This window comes from Bubalus kerabau, unplaced genomic scaffold (assembly GCF_029407905.1).
Source record: "Bubalus kerabau isolate K-KA32 ecotype Philippines breed swamp buffalo unplaced genomic scaffold, PCC_UOA_SB_1v2 scaffold_37, whole genome shotgun sequence".
In the NCBI taxonomy this organism is placed as follows: Eukaryota; Metazoa; Chordata; class Mammalia; order Artiodactyla; family Bovidae; genus Bubalus; species Bubalus kerabau.
The window spans coordinates 366895-381523 of record NW_026577891.1 but is presented as its reverse complement, the minus strand read 5'-3'; positions in this window follow the sequence as shown (position 1 = coordinate 381523).

Here is a 14629-nt window from a genome sequence, read left to right as displayed (position 1 = left end):
CCCCTCCTGATCGGGACAAGAGGGTCGATTCGCTTGCTTTGTCTGAAAGGGTTACCGACCTTCCTGGTGCACCTCAGGTTGAGGTCCGTCTCAAGAAGAAATTCGAGACGTAGGCTTGTGGGTGGTGCCACATGCCGAAAGACACTGATTTCCTGGTCTGCTCTTGATAAAAATCTGAAGGCTGGATACCTCTTCGAAGGCAACCCTGTGTATGAAGGCAAAAAACAAAGGGGAACTGACACCCCCATGCATCGTCCGGATAAAACCGCAGGTTCCACACACAGCTCGACAAGTGGCCTGTTATCCGGTGAACAACTCGAGAGTCCAGTGGAGTTCCATTCCTCCACACAAGACGAGGCCTGACTCTCCTGTCCTAACTCTGTAGGGACTCTGTGTTCAGAGTCAGAAATGGAGAGCAACCCTGAGGTTCCTGCTTCAAATCGAGATGAGGCCCTCTTCTGACAAGGTCCAGCCTCGGCTGGTCCAGAGTTTTCGAAGGGGAGACAGAGTAGGCGACCTATTGATTTATTTATCGAAGATATAAAGAGTAATAGAATGAGGATAGCTCAGTAGGAAAATTTAGTGGAGAAAAGAAGCTGAGTAGCTTGGTTTATGCGGAAAATCAGTATAACCCGTGACACCAGGTTAGCTCTGACCACGGAGGCCGCAGGCTCCCTCTCGAATAGCGAAAAGTGCCCCACCTTAGACACCTTCTCAAGTGGTCTTCGAAGCCCAGGCAAATAAATGGTCGCAGAGGATATCCGCGCTCCAGATGGACACTCATCTGAAAATTGAGGGGAAGAATGACTTAGGAGACTAAGCGTTGGCAATCAAGGCCCGTAGCTTTATTTTCAACAGGTGTTTTTATACCCTAAGTTACACATAGAGGATAATGGGGATGCAAAGACAGCAGCCTTTGATCCTTATCAAAAACCAGAGTTTCTGTCCTGCAAATGTATCATATACAAATGGTTTAGGTGATTTACATCATCTTCTAGCCAGAAGACCTATTAACATTTTATGACTCTTGACAAAGACTTATCAACCGTAAGACTTATTTTCTCTAAGAGTAATTATTTTAAGGTTTGGCCCCATCTTTCAAAGATAAAATTGCATTCCTATAGGGCAGATGTGTAATGGGCTTACAACAAAGGAAATAATTTATTACCTTAAGGGTCTAAAGTTAGTAACACCAAGGCCACTACTTATTTCTTCTGCATACCAACTATATTAATTAATACACATTCAAGGATACAATTCAGGGGATGTGGAAACTTGGCAACAAGCATTGGTTCATCAATGAAATCTTTTACTAGTTTTATTCTGACAGTTTCTAACTCTCTGAGAGGCTCTAAGCTATTGGAATATCTTAAGCTTCCCGTGCCTCTCGAGGCTCGGAGACTGTAAACAATTGTATGCATTGCTGTAGGAGACCGGGTAAACTTGTCAGGCGAGTTAGAGAGCCATCTGACGTGTTTGGATTTAAACACTCCTAATTGCCCAGGAACTTTATTAATTGGAGCTGTAAGTTAGCTCTTTGACAGAGAGAGTGAGATGGTGGTGGGGGACAGCCCCCAGTAAAGTCAGAGGTGAGAGCACAAAGCAATAAAGTAGGCAGACTCTGGTTTTGGGGGGTAGATGCTCAAGAATATCCGGGAGGACTCCCGAGGCTCGATCCCGCCTTTGTGTATGCCCAGCCTCCTTCCTCATGACCTTTGTCACGAGTGGAATGTCTCTCGCCGGCTCCCGGCATCTCCCCGTTTTTTCTTTCTTAAAACAGCCAGATGTAGCTCAGTCTCGAGCCTCTGGTTACTCTGCCGAAGAATCCTGACAATACAAGGAAGAATGATTATGAGAAGCAGAATTAAAGCAGCCACCGCAGCATAGCTAAAGACATTAGACAGAATATTCTTTCCTGAGATGTAGTTAGGGAAAGTATGGAAGAAATCATTTGCTGTTCCAGCAGCAGTAAAATCTAATCGGGAGTGCTCCATGGTTGCTATTTGATAGTGAAGTTTCCCTACGTCTCAACCAATGTCAGAGCTGTTCCAGATACCTGAAATATGGTTTTTAATCTTTTCCCATTCAAAATCTGTCTCATTTACTTTCAGGGGTGTTACACATATCCACCGATAGTCAGCATGACAAGACAATGCCATTTTCACCTTTAAAGCCTGCAATTCAGTCCCAATATGTATTACTGCTTCCTCTAGGGCGTCTACCCTCATTTCTAATTTTCTCTCTATAGCTTCCTGTGTTGCCAATGTTAAAGAAACATTTTTGGACATAGAATCAACATATTGAGCAGTATGTACTTGTTGAGTCAATGATATTGCTGCCACAGTAACAGAAGTGATTGCACTTATCAAAGCTGCTGTTCCCAAGATAATTAAGCCCACAAACCGTCGTGTTTGCATTAAATCCTGTAGTTGTTGTAATACAGCAAGACCATAATTCAATAAGTGGTTACATCATAAGATAAGGTGGATGTTGTAGCATTACAAAGGAGCAAACATTATATTGAGGGTTTAAACAAGATGAACCAGGGAGCAGCTGTAGGCGTCGGCCCGGGGGAGCAGTGTCCCCAGCATCAGGAGGCAGAACGCGAGCGGCAGGCTGTGGGCCAAGGCGCCTATGGTGGGCGGAGGGGCAGGGTTCGTGGTTTAGGGCTAGCCGCCACCGCTTGGGCTCAGGGCGATCCCCTCTCGCCAGTGGGGCCACGCTGGTCTGGACGGCACTCCGCGGGCGCGCTTTCCTCTCTGTCCCTCACTCGCTGCACAGACTTCTTTGCTCTAGATCACGGGGTGCAGAGAGGTGGGTGCGAGGTGCTGCTGGTGGCGCGGAGGCGAGAGCTGGCTGGGGGAGGGGGAGCGAGCGAGTGCGCGCGCCGCGAACCTGGTCTTTGGGGAATGTGACATGACGAATTTGTCTGAGATCCAAACCGGAGAATCTGCATTCTGTAGAAATATACAAGCATACCCTCTCCCACAAGTTAGCAACACATCTGGCCTTTTTCACTCTCCCGTAAGGAGGCCTTTTTACTTGACCAGGGGCCGAGTCGTAGCCTGTAATTCAGGCATCTAGTGTCTCATCATTGTAGTCTGTCCCCATGTGTTTACGTTTAAGTGATTAATTACAATTGGAACATAACTTCACTATTTGTCTAGCTGTTTCCCTATGGATATGTTAATTTAGGTCTAATGTTTAGTTTAGGTCTCTGTATAAATTTAAGTAATAAATGTATAACCTCCTTATCTCATTTTGGTATACAGGTATACAGATATACCTAAATGCAAAATGCATTTATATATGTATTTATATATGGCAACAAGTATAAAGTTATTGACATATAATATATATAAATCAATATACTTGAATTAATCTTTATAATTAATATATTAATTAATATATATTACAACAATACAACACATACACAGCTAATACCAATCAACACAAACCAATATACTGTAATAATACATGTCACACATTTATAATTATACAGTATATAGAACATATATCATCACAGCACATCAATCCATACCAATTAATATCAGCCACACACACATTATATTACTGCCATATATATTTAATTATACAGTATATATATATGTGTGTGTGTATATAGTATACATATTAATTTATATACAAATTAATTAAGTATAGATCTATAAATAGAATTAGGTGTACCTTTATTATATTTTATTTATACCCATACCTAATTAGGCAAACTGTAATTAGGCAAATACATTTATATTATGTATTTATAACAATATATAAAGTATTGTTAAATATACCACCTGTACAGCATCTCCACCCCACATACCACTTTCTCTAATCCCACCAACTCATTTTCAGTATTATGTGTTGGCCAGGAGCTGGGCCAGTCTTTCCCAGCAATGTTAAGAGACGTCTGTTCCTGTGTCTAATAGCCCTGGCGTTTTATTCTCTTGAATTAAAAGATCTTTTAAAGGCCTTGGAACTGTAATTTCCTGCACCCAAAAGGCTAGATCACTAGATCCAAATGTTTTGTGGCTCTTAGATTGAGAAGTCAAGTTTTTCCTTGTCTGATAGTAAGGTAAAAGTAAAAGCTGTGTTACTCTTTGACCTTTATTAATTTGTACAGTTTTGATAGGCAGTGAGATCAAGACTTTAATTTCTCAATATCATCAGAATCTACTACACCATGCACCAGCGAAATTTCTTTTCTTTCTTTTTTTTTATTTAATTTTTTTTTTTTTAAAGAAAGCAAGCTACGCCCCAGGACAAATCTTACAATGTCCTCAGATAGGGGGCCAGCCACTCCGGTTGGAATTGGAGTAAGCGGCACATCAGGGGTTAATATTGTTATTAAATCTCCTTGCCTTTTCGCTTTTCTCCTAGCCTGGGTGAGACCCCCCCTGAGGGAGTTTTCTCCAAGGAGCACGCTCTGCATATTGTGTACTAAAAGCTCCTTTGTTTAAAAAACTTTTTATCTTCCTCAGTCTTAGGCAACACTTTGGGAGGCTTTGGGGGCAAAGTGGGGAACTCCTGGGTCCTGGGAGGCACAATCGAAGGCGGTGGCAGTCGCCTTAAATCAGAAAGTGGTGGATAAGTTTTTTAAAGGTTTGCGCAGAGGGGGAGGGAGCTCGCCAGGGCTCTCGGCCGCAGCGTCCTGTAAGCCCTCTCCTTCCTCGGGAGGTAGACCACTTTCTCCCTCCTTTTTTTTTTTTCAATGGCAGAAAATATGATCTGTGCAGTAAATGGAGACTCACCACCATCCACCTCTATAGCCTCCCCCATAGTCTATTTAACAGCCTCGTGACGGAGGTCCAGGACATTTCTAATCATATTCCACAGTCAATAAATATTTGTCTATTCTTAGATGCAGAGAAATCCATTTTTAATTTTTTTTTAATTTTAGAGAATATTTTTATTTATTTTGTAACCTCTTTACCCTGGCTAAACTGCAGAGGGGACTAGAAAAGAAGCCTCAAGGTGAGGATCAAGTTCATCCTTGGGACTAGAGAAAATCCTTCTCCGGGAACCTCCTAGCGGTGGCCCTTTACCCCGACATGGAGGAGGAGGCATAGGGGGATGGGAGCGTCCCGAAGTTTTCCTCTTCTGTTCCGGAGATCCTTTAACTGTTTGGTAACTAAATCTTATGAACTGTCTGATCGGGGATGTTTCCCTCAACCTCCTAGGAGCGGATGGTCTGATTAGGGATGTTTTCTTAAACTTTTAGGAGCATCTATAGCTTAAAAAAAAAAAAAAATCCTCATCAGAATGGCATCGAGCTGCTGTTTCCTCTAAACCTTTTTCAAATTGAGGGGAGAGCTGATCTTTCTTTTCATCCCTATCTTTTACATGCTCATTGGCAGTCATAGCAGCTAGCCATTCATTTAGCTGTCGATAGCTAGGTATAGCCTCTTCATTTTCACTTTTCTTTATAACAGGTACCTTTTCAGATTTGCTTTTTTGTTTAACAGGTACTTTTCCAACTTTACTTTCCTCGTTAACAGGTACCTTTTCAAATTCATGAGCTGGATCTAAAACATCTCTAGTCATATTCCACAGAGGAAAGGTGTAAGTAGGGATTTTTTCCAAACCTTGCTGAGCACAATAAGCTCTTAGCTGTTTTCCTAGTTTTTTCAAGATATCTAGGTTAACAGTGCCTTGTTGTAGAAACCAAGGGCAGTGGTCTTGTACAAATGTAAAAAATGATTGAATGGAAGATTTTTTAACCTTGATTCTTCTTTTACTTAATAACTGTAAAATTACTCCTATAAAGAGCTGTCTTTCATTTGATTCAGTGTTGCCCATGTCAGAAACTTAAGGATAGTAAAAGATTTTGCTTTTAGCTATCTAAAGATTAGGCCTTTTTTGTCAGCCTTTTTAGAAACCGTTTTTTCTCTCTAACTCTTCAACACTTCCCACTCCTCTCGCCCTGTCTATTCTACAAGGGGATCTGCAGCCCCCTAAGTGGGATCCTATCTGTCCCCAAAACTGAACACTGGGGGAATGGGGTTGGGGATTTACCTTCGAAATGCCTGTCTCGGGCGCCACCTGCAGAGGTCCAGCCCCAGCTGATCCAGGGTATTCGAAGGGAAGATGGAGTAGGCGACCTATTTATATATTTATTTATTCATCAAAGATATAAAGTGTAATAGAATGAGGATAGCTCAGTAGGAAAATTCAGTGGAGAAAAGCAGCTGAGTAGCTTGGTTTATGCGGAAAATCAATATAACCCGTGACACCAGGTTAGCTCTGACCACGGAGGCTGCAAGTGCCCTCTAGAATAGAGGAAGGTGCCCCACCTTAGACACCTTATCGAGTGGGTCTTCGAAGCCCAGGCAAATAAATGGTCGCAGAGGATATCCGCGCTCCAGATGGACACTCATCTGAAAATTGAGGGGAATAATGACATGGGGAGACCAAGCGTTGGCGAGCAAGGCCCGTAGCTTTATTTTCAACACAGGTTTTAATACCCTAAGTTACACATAGAGGATAATAGGGGATGCAAAGTCAGCAGTCTTTAATCCTTATCAAAAACCAGGGTTTCTTTTCTGCAGATTTATCGTATAAAAATGGTTTAGATGATTTACATCATCTTCTGGCCAGAAGACCTATTAACATTTTATGACTCTTGACAAAGACTTATCAACCATAAGAGTTATTTTCTCTAAGAGTAATTGTTTAAGGTTTGGCGCCATCTTTCGAAGATAAAATTGCATTCCTATAGGGAGGATGTGTAATGGGTTTACAACAAAGAAAAGAATTTATTACCTTAAGGGTCTAAAGTTACCAACATCAAGGCCACTACTTATTTTTTCTACATACCAACTCAATTAATTAGCACACATTCAAGGATACAATTCAGGGGATGTGGAAACTTGGCAAAAAGCATTGGTTCATCAATGAAATCTTTTACTAGTTTTATTCTGACAGTTTCTAACTCTCTGAGAGGCTCTAAGCTATTTGAATATCTTAAACTTCCCGTGCGTCTCGAGGCTGGGAGACTGTACACAGTCGTATGTATAGCTGTAGGAGACCGGGTAAACTTGTCAGGCGAGTTAGAAAACCATCTGAGGGGTTTGGATTTAAACACTACTAATTGCCCAGGAACATTATTAGTTGGAGCTGTAAGTTAGCTCTTTGACAGAGAGAGTGAGATGGTGGTGGGGGACATCCCCAGTAATGTCAGAGGTGAGAGAACAAAGCAATAAAGAAGGCAGACTTTGTTTTTTGGGGGTAGATGCTGAAGAATATATGGGGGAACTCCCGGAGGCTCGATCCCGCCTTTGCGTATGCCGAGACTCTTTCCTCATGACATTTGTCACGAGTGGAATGTCTCTCGCTGGCTCCCGGCAATCTTCCATTGCACCAAACGCAGTGGAGTCCCGAGAGGCCCCTCCCAACACCACAGTATCAGTGTCTTCTCAGAGGCACCCTGAGCAACTCCCTGAGGTCACCGGCACAAGTCGAGGGAACACAGGGTATCCTGCCGCAACCCGAGAAAGACCTCAAGAGTCCGTCTTCAACGCGTCTTGAGGCCGGATTCCCCTACCATGACTCGAGAGCAATGACACGCTCCCCCTCGCCATGCGCATGGACACCTGACTTCCCTGGCGCCACATGAGAGGCTTCCTGAGCTCCCCGTCATACCTCGTGAGAAACACCACACTGGCGCCACAGCTCGGGAAAACCCACGAGACGCCACCGTCATCGCGAGATTGGGGACTTCTTTTCCTGCCTGACCTGGAGAGCAATCCCTGGTCCTTTCTCCAAACTTCACAGGAGGCTTTACTCCCTTTAGGCCACTCAATGGGCTCCAAGAGATACCTGTCGCGACTTGAGAGGAGAGCAGAGTACTTTGTTTCCCCTCGAGACGAGGCCTTACCTCGGGTGAGTCTGGAATGCAACCCCGAGATCCCTGTTGCCCCGGAGAGGAACATTATGTCCTGGACAAAAGCCTAGATGAAGTCTATTTTGCCCTACAGTGACTCGAGAGCAACACCCATCTCTCCCTCGCAATTCGAATGGAAGATTGGTCTTCACTGGGCCAACACAAGAGGAAGTCTGAATTTCCCGTTGTAACTCGAGAATCCCGCCGCAACTCTTAAAAACCACGTGGTTCCCCATTCATCACAATATGAGGCCTTTGCCCGCTACAGAGTCTCAAGAGAAGTCCCATGTTTCGTCATAAAGTTCGAAATGCTACTTGGCACCCTTGATGCGACCCCAAAAGTTCCCCAATATACTGGTCTCACTCCAAGGGAACACCGAAGTTCCTGGCACCACTTCATTTGAGCCCCTTCTCCCCTCCTGATCACGGCAGGAAGGTCGATTCCCCTGCTTTGTCTAGAAGGGGTTCCCGACCTTCATGGCGCACCTCAGGATGAGGCCAGTCTCACGAAGAAATTCGAGACGTAGCCTCGTGTTGGCGCCACGTGCCGAAAGACCCCGATTTCTCGGTCTTGCTCTTGATAAGAACCCGATGCCCGGACACCTCTTCTAAGGCAACCCTGTGGATGAAGGCACTACACGAGGGGGCACTGGCAACCCTGTTCATCGTCCGGAAAATCCCACAGGATCCACATACAGCTCCACAACTGGCCTGTCACCCCTTAAACAACGAGAGAGGCAAGCGGAGTTCCCTTCCTCAGACAAGACGAGGCCTGAGTATCCAATCCCAACTCTGCAGGCACGCTTCGATCTGAGTCAGAAATGGAGAGGAAACCTGAGGTTCCTGCCTCAACCTGAGATGAGGCCCTCTTCCATTAAAACAAACCCAGTGGAGTCTCGAGAGGCCACTCCCATCTCCACAGTATCCCTGACTTCTCATAGGCATTCTGAGAAGCTCCTTGAGGCCACCGGCAAACGTCGAGGGAAATAAGGGTTTCCTGCCACAACCGAAGAAAGACCTCGAGAGTCCTTCTTCAATGTGTCTTGAGGTCAGATTCCCCTACCATAGCTCGAGAGCAATAATGCGCTCCCCCTCGCCACGCACATGGAGACCTGACTTCCCTGGCGCCACACGAGAGGCTCCCTGAGCTCCCCGTCGTACCTCGTGTGAAACCCCACACTGGCGCCGCAGCTCGAGAAAACCCACAAGATCCCTCCGTCATCGCGAGATGAGGGCCATCTTTTCCTGCATGGCCTGGAGAGCAGTCCCAAGTCCTCTCTCCAAACTTCACAGGAGGCTTGACTCCCTTTAGGCCACAAAGGGGGCTCCAAGAGGTGCCCGTCGCGACTCGAAAGGAGAGCGGAGTCCTTTGCTTCCCTTCGACATGAGGCCTGACTCCCTGGGTGAGTCTGGAATGCAAACCTGAGATCCCTGTGGCCCTTGGCGAGGAACATTAGGTCCTGGACACAAGCCTAGATGAGGTCTCCTTTGCCCTGCAGTGACTCGAGCGCAACCCCCAGCTCTCCCTCGCAACTCGAATGGATGATTGGACTTCCATGGCCCAACACAAGAGGAAGCCTGAAATCCCCGTCGTAACTCGAGAATCCCGCCGCAACTCGAGAAAAACCACGTGGCTCCCCCGTCATCGCAAGATGAGGCCCTTGGCCGCTACAGCGTATCAAGAGAAGTCCCACGTTCCATCCTGAAGTACAAAACGGTACTTGGCACCCTTGATGCGACCCCCAAAGTTCCCTGACATACCGGTCTCACTCGAGGGAAACACCAAAGTTCACGGCACCACTTCCTGTGAGCCCCTTCACCCCTCCTGATCGCGACAGAAGGGTCGATTCCCATGTTTTGTCTGCAAGGGGTTCCCGACGTTCCCCGCGAACCTCCGGATGAGGCCGCTCTCATGAGGAAATTCGAAAAGTAGCCTCATGGTTGGTGCCATATGCTGAAAGATCCCGAATTCCTGGTCCACTCTAGATAAGAACCTGACGCCCGGACATCTCTTCGAAGGCAACCCTGTGGATGAAGGCACAACACGAAGGGACACTGACATCCCCATGCATCGTCTGGAAAAACCCGCAGATTCCACTCACAGCTCCAAATGTGGACTGTCACCTCGTGAACAACTCGAGAGGCAAGTGAAGTTGCATTCCTTCACACAAGACAAGGCCTTACTCTCCTGTCCCAACTCTTCAGGGACCCTGCAATTGGAGTCAGAAATGGAGAGGAACCCTGAGGTTCCTGCCTCAACTAGAGAAGAGGCCCTCTTCCATTGAACCAAACTCAGTGGTGTCCCGAGAGGCCCCTCCCAACACCACAGTATCCCTGAATTCTCAGAGGCTCCCTGAGAAGCTACCTGAGGTCACTGGCACAAGTCGAGGGAACCCAGAGTTTCCTGAAGTAACCCGAGAAAGACTTGGAGAGTCCTTTTTCAACGTCTCTTGATGCCCGATTCCCCTACCATGACTCCAGAGCAAGGACGCGCTCCCCTCGCCACACGCAGGAAAACTGACTTCCCTAGTATCACACAAGAGGCTCCCTGAGTACCCCATCGTACCTCGTGAGAAAACCCACATTGGCGCCGCAGTTCGAGAAAAACCACAAGATGCCCCCGTCAAGGAGAGATGGGGGCCTTCTTTTCCGGCCTGACCTGGAGAGCAATTCCTGGTCCTCTCTCCAAACTTCACAGGAGTATTGACTCCCTTTAGGCCACTCAGTTGGGTCCAAGAAATACCCGGTGCGACTAGAGAGGAGAGCGGAGTCCTTTGCTTCCCTGGAGACGAGGCCTGACTCCCCGGGTGAGTTTGGAATGCAACCCCGAGATCCCTGTCGCCCCTGGAGTGGAACATTATGTCCTAGACACAAGCCTAGATGAGGTCTATTTTGCCCTACAGTGACTCGAGAGCAACCTCCATCTCTCCCTCACAATTTGAATGGAAGATTGGTCTTCCCACGGTCAACACAAGAGGAAGTCTAAATTTCCCATCGTAATTCGAGAATTCAGCCTCAAGTCTTAAAAACCATGTGGTTCCCCCTTCATGGCAATATGAGGCCCTTGCCAGCTAGAGTCTCAAGAGAAGTCCCATGTTCCATCTTAAAGTTCAAAATGCTACTTGGCACCCTTGATGCGACACCAAAGTTCCCGAACATACCGGTCTCACTCCAGGGGAACTCCGAAGTTCCCGGTGTCTCCAGGGAAGACCCATGTTCCGCCCTGAAGGGCGAAACGGTACTTGACACCCTTGATGCGACCGCAAAAGTTCCCCGACACGCTGGGTTCCCTCGAGGGGAACACCGAGGGTCCCGGCACCACTTCATCTGAGCCCCTTCTCCCCTCCTGATCGCGACAGGAGAGTCGATTCCCCTGCTTTGTCTGGAAGGGGTTCCCGGCCTTCCTGGCGCACCTCAGGATGAGGCCGGTCTCAGGAGGAAATTCGAGACTAGCCACGTGTGAGGTGCCACGTGCCGAACGACTCCGATTTTCCAGTCCGCTCTTGATAAGAACCCGATGCCCAGACACCTCTTCGAAGGCAACCCTGTGGGTGAAGGCACAACATGTAGGGGCACTGACACCCCCGTGCATCATCCGGAAAAACCCGCAGGGTCTACACACAGCTCGACAAGGGGCCTGAGACTCCCGGAACAACTCGAGAGGCAACCAGAATTCCATTCCTCAGACAAGACGAGGCATAACTCTCCTGTCCCAACACTGCAGGGACCGTGCAGTCGGAGTCCGAAACCGAGAGGAAGCCTGAGGTTCCTGCCTCCCCTCGAGATGAGGCCCTCTTCCATTGCACCGAACCCAGCAGAGTCCCGAGAGGCCCTGCCAACTACACAGCATCCCTCACCTCTCAGAGGCACCCTGGGAAGTTCCCTAAGGTCCCCTGCAGAAGTCGAGGGAAACGAGGGTTTCCTGCCGCAACCCGAGAAAGACCTCGAGAGTCCTTCTTCAACGCCTCTTGAGGACCTAGCCGTTTCCCATGACTCGAGAGTGATGACCAGCTCCCCCTCGCCATGCGCATGGAGACCTGACTTCCCTGGCGCCGCACGAGAGGCTCCCTGAGGTCCTCGTCGTGCCTCGTGAGAAAACCCCCATGGGCGCAGCAGCCTGAGGAAACCCATGAGACGCCCCCGTCATCGCGAGATGAGGGCCTTCTTTTCCTGCCTGGCCTGGAGAGCAATCCCGAGTCCTCTCTCCAAACTGAAGAGGAGGCTCGACACCCTTGAGTCCACTCAGTGGGCTCCAAGAGATCCGTGTCGCGACTTGAGAGGAAAGCGGAGTCCTTTGCTTCCCCTCCAGGCGAGTCCTGACCCCCCGGGGGAGTCTGGAATGGAAACCCGTGATCCCTGTCTTCCCTTGAGAGGAATATTAGGTCCTGGACACACGCCTCGATGAGGTCTCTTTGGCCCTGTAGTGACTCGAGCAGAACCCCCAGCTTTCCATCGCAACTCGAATTGAAGATTGGGCTTCCCAGGGCCAACCCAAGAGGAAGCCTGAAATTCCTGTCGTTTTCGAGAATCCCGATGCAACTCAAGAAAAACGACGTGGTTCCAACGTCTTCACAGGATGAGGCCCTTGCCCGCTACAGCGTCTCCAGGGAAGTCCCATGTTCCGTCCTGAAGTGGGAAACGGTACTTGGCTCCCTTGATGCGACCCCTAAAGTTCCCTGAAACGCCGGGTTCCCTCGAGTGGAACACCTAGAGTCCCGGCCCCACTTCATCTGAGCCCCATCTCCCCTCCTGATCGCGACAGGAGAGTCGATTCCCCTTCTTTGTGTGGAAGGTGTTCCCGGCCTTCCCGGCGCACCTCAGGATGATGCTGGTCTCACGAGGAAATTCGAGATGAGCCACGTGGGTGGTGCCACATGTCGAACGACCCCGATTTCCCGGTCCGCTCTTGAAATGAACCCGATTCCCGGACACCTCTTTGAAAGCAACCCTGTGGGGGAAGGCACCAAATGAAGGGGCAATGACACCCCCGTGCATCTTCTGGAAACACCCGCAGGTTCCACACACAGCTCGACAAGGGGCCTGAGACCCACGGAACGACTCGAGAGGCAAGCAGAGTTCCATTACTCAGACAAGACGAGGCCTGACTCTCCTGTCCCAACCCTGCAGGGACCCTGCGGTTGGAGTCAGAGATGGAGAGGAAGCCTGAGGTTCCTGCCTCCAATCGAGATGAGGCCCTCTTTCATTTCGTCAAACCTAGTGGAGTCCCGAGAGGCCCCTCTAACTCCTCAGTATCCCTCACCTCTCAGAGGCACCTGGGAAGTTCCCTAAGGTCTCCGGTAGAGGTCGAGGGAAACGAGTGTTTCCCGCCCCAACCCAAGAAAGACCTCGAGAGTCCTTCTTAAATGCGTCTTGAGGCCCTAGTCCCTCCCATGACTCCAGAGCAATGACGCGATCTGCCTGGCCACACGCATGGAGGCCTGACTTCTCTGGCGCCGCACGAGAGGCTCCCTGAGCTCCCCATCATATCTCGTGAGAAACCCCACACTGGCGCCGCAGCTCGAGAAAACCCATGAGACGCTCCCGTCATCACGAGAGGAGGGCCATCTTTAACTGAATGGTATGCAGATCAAGCGTGAACCTTCTGTCCAAGCTACACAGGACGCTTGACTCCCTTTAGGCCACTCATTGGGCTCCAAGAGTACACGTCGCGACTCGAGAGGATAGTGGAGTCCTTTGCTTCCACTCGAGACGAGGCGTGACCCACCGGGTGAGACTGGAATGCGACCCCGATATCCCTGTTGCCCCTGGAGAGGAACACTACGTCCTGGACCCAAGCCTAGATGAGGACTCTTTGCCCTGAAGTGACTCGAGAGCAACCCCCAGCTCTCTCTGACAAGTTGAATGGAAGATTGGACTTCCTGGGCCAACACAAGAGGAAGCCTGAATTCCCCGTCGTAACTCGAGAATCCCGCCGCAACTCGAGAAAAACCACGTGTTTCCCTCGTCATCGCAATATGAGGCCCTTGCCCGCTAGAGCATCTCCAGAGAATTCCCACGTTCCGTCTTGAAGTGCGAAACTGTACTTGGCACCCTTGATGCGACCTAAAAAGTGCCGTGACATACCGGTCTCACTCGAGGGGACCACCGAGGTTCCCGGCACCACTTCATCTGAGCCCCTTCTCCCCTTCTGATCACGACCGGTGGGTCGATTCCCCTGCTTTGTCTGCAAGGGTTCCCTACCTTCCCGGCGAACCTCAGGATGAGGCTGGTCTCCCGAGGAAATTCGAGACGTAGCCTCGTGGGTGGTACCACATGCTGAAAGACCCCAATTTTCTGGTACGCTCTTGAAAAGAACCCGATGCCCGGACACCTCTTTGAAGGCAACCCTGTGGATGAAGGCACAACACGAAGGGGCACTGACACCCCTGTGCATCGTCCGGAAAAACCCGCAGGTTCCACACACAGCTCAACAAGTGGCCTGTCACTCCGTGAACAACTCGAAAGGCAAGCGGAGATCCATTCCTCCACGGAAGACGAGGCGTGACTCTCTTGTCCGTACTCGGCAGGTACTCTGCGACCTGAGTCAGAAATGGAGAGGACCCCTGAGGTTCCTGCCTCCATTCGAGATGAGGCCCTCTTCGATTGCACCAAACCCAGTTGAGTAACGAAAGGCCCCTCCCAAATCCACAGTGTCCCTGACTTCTCAGAGGCACCCTGAGATGTTGCCTGAGGTCACCGACACAAGTCGAGGGAACCCAGGGTTCCCTGCCGCAACCCGAGAAAGAC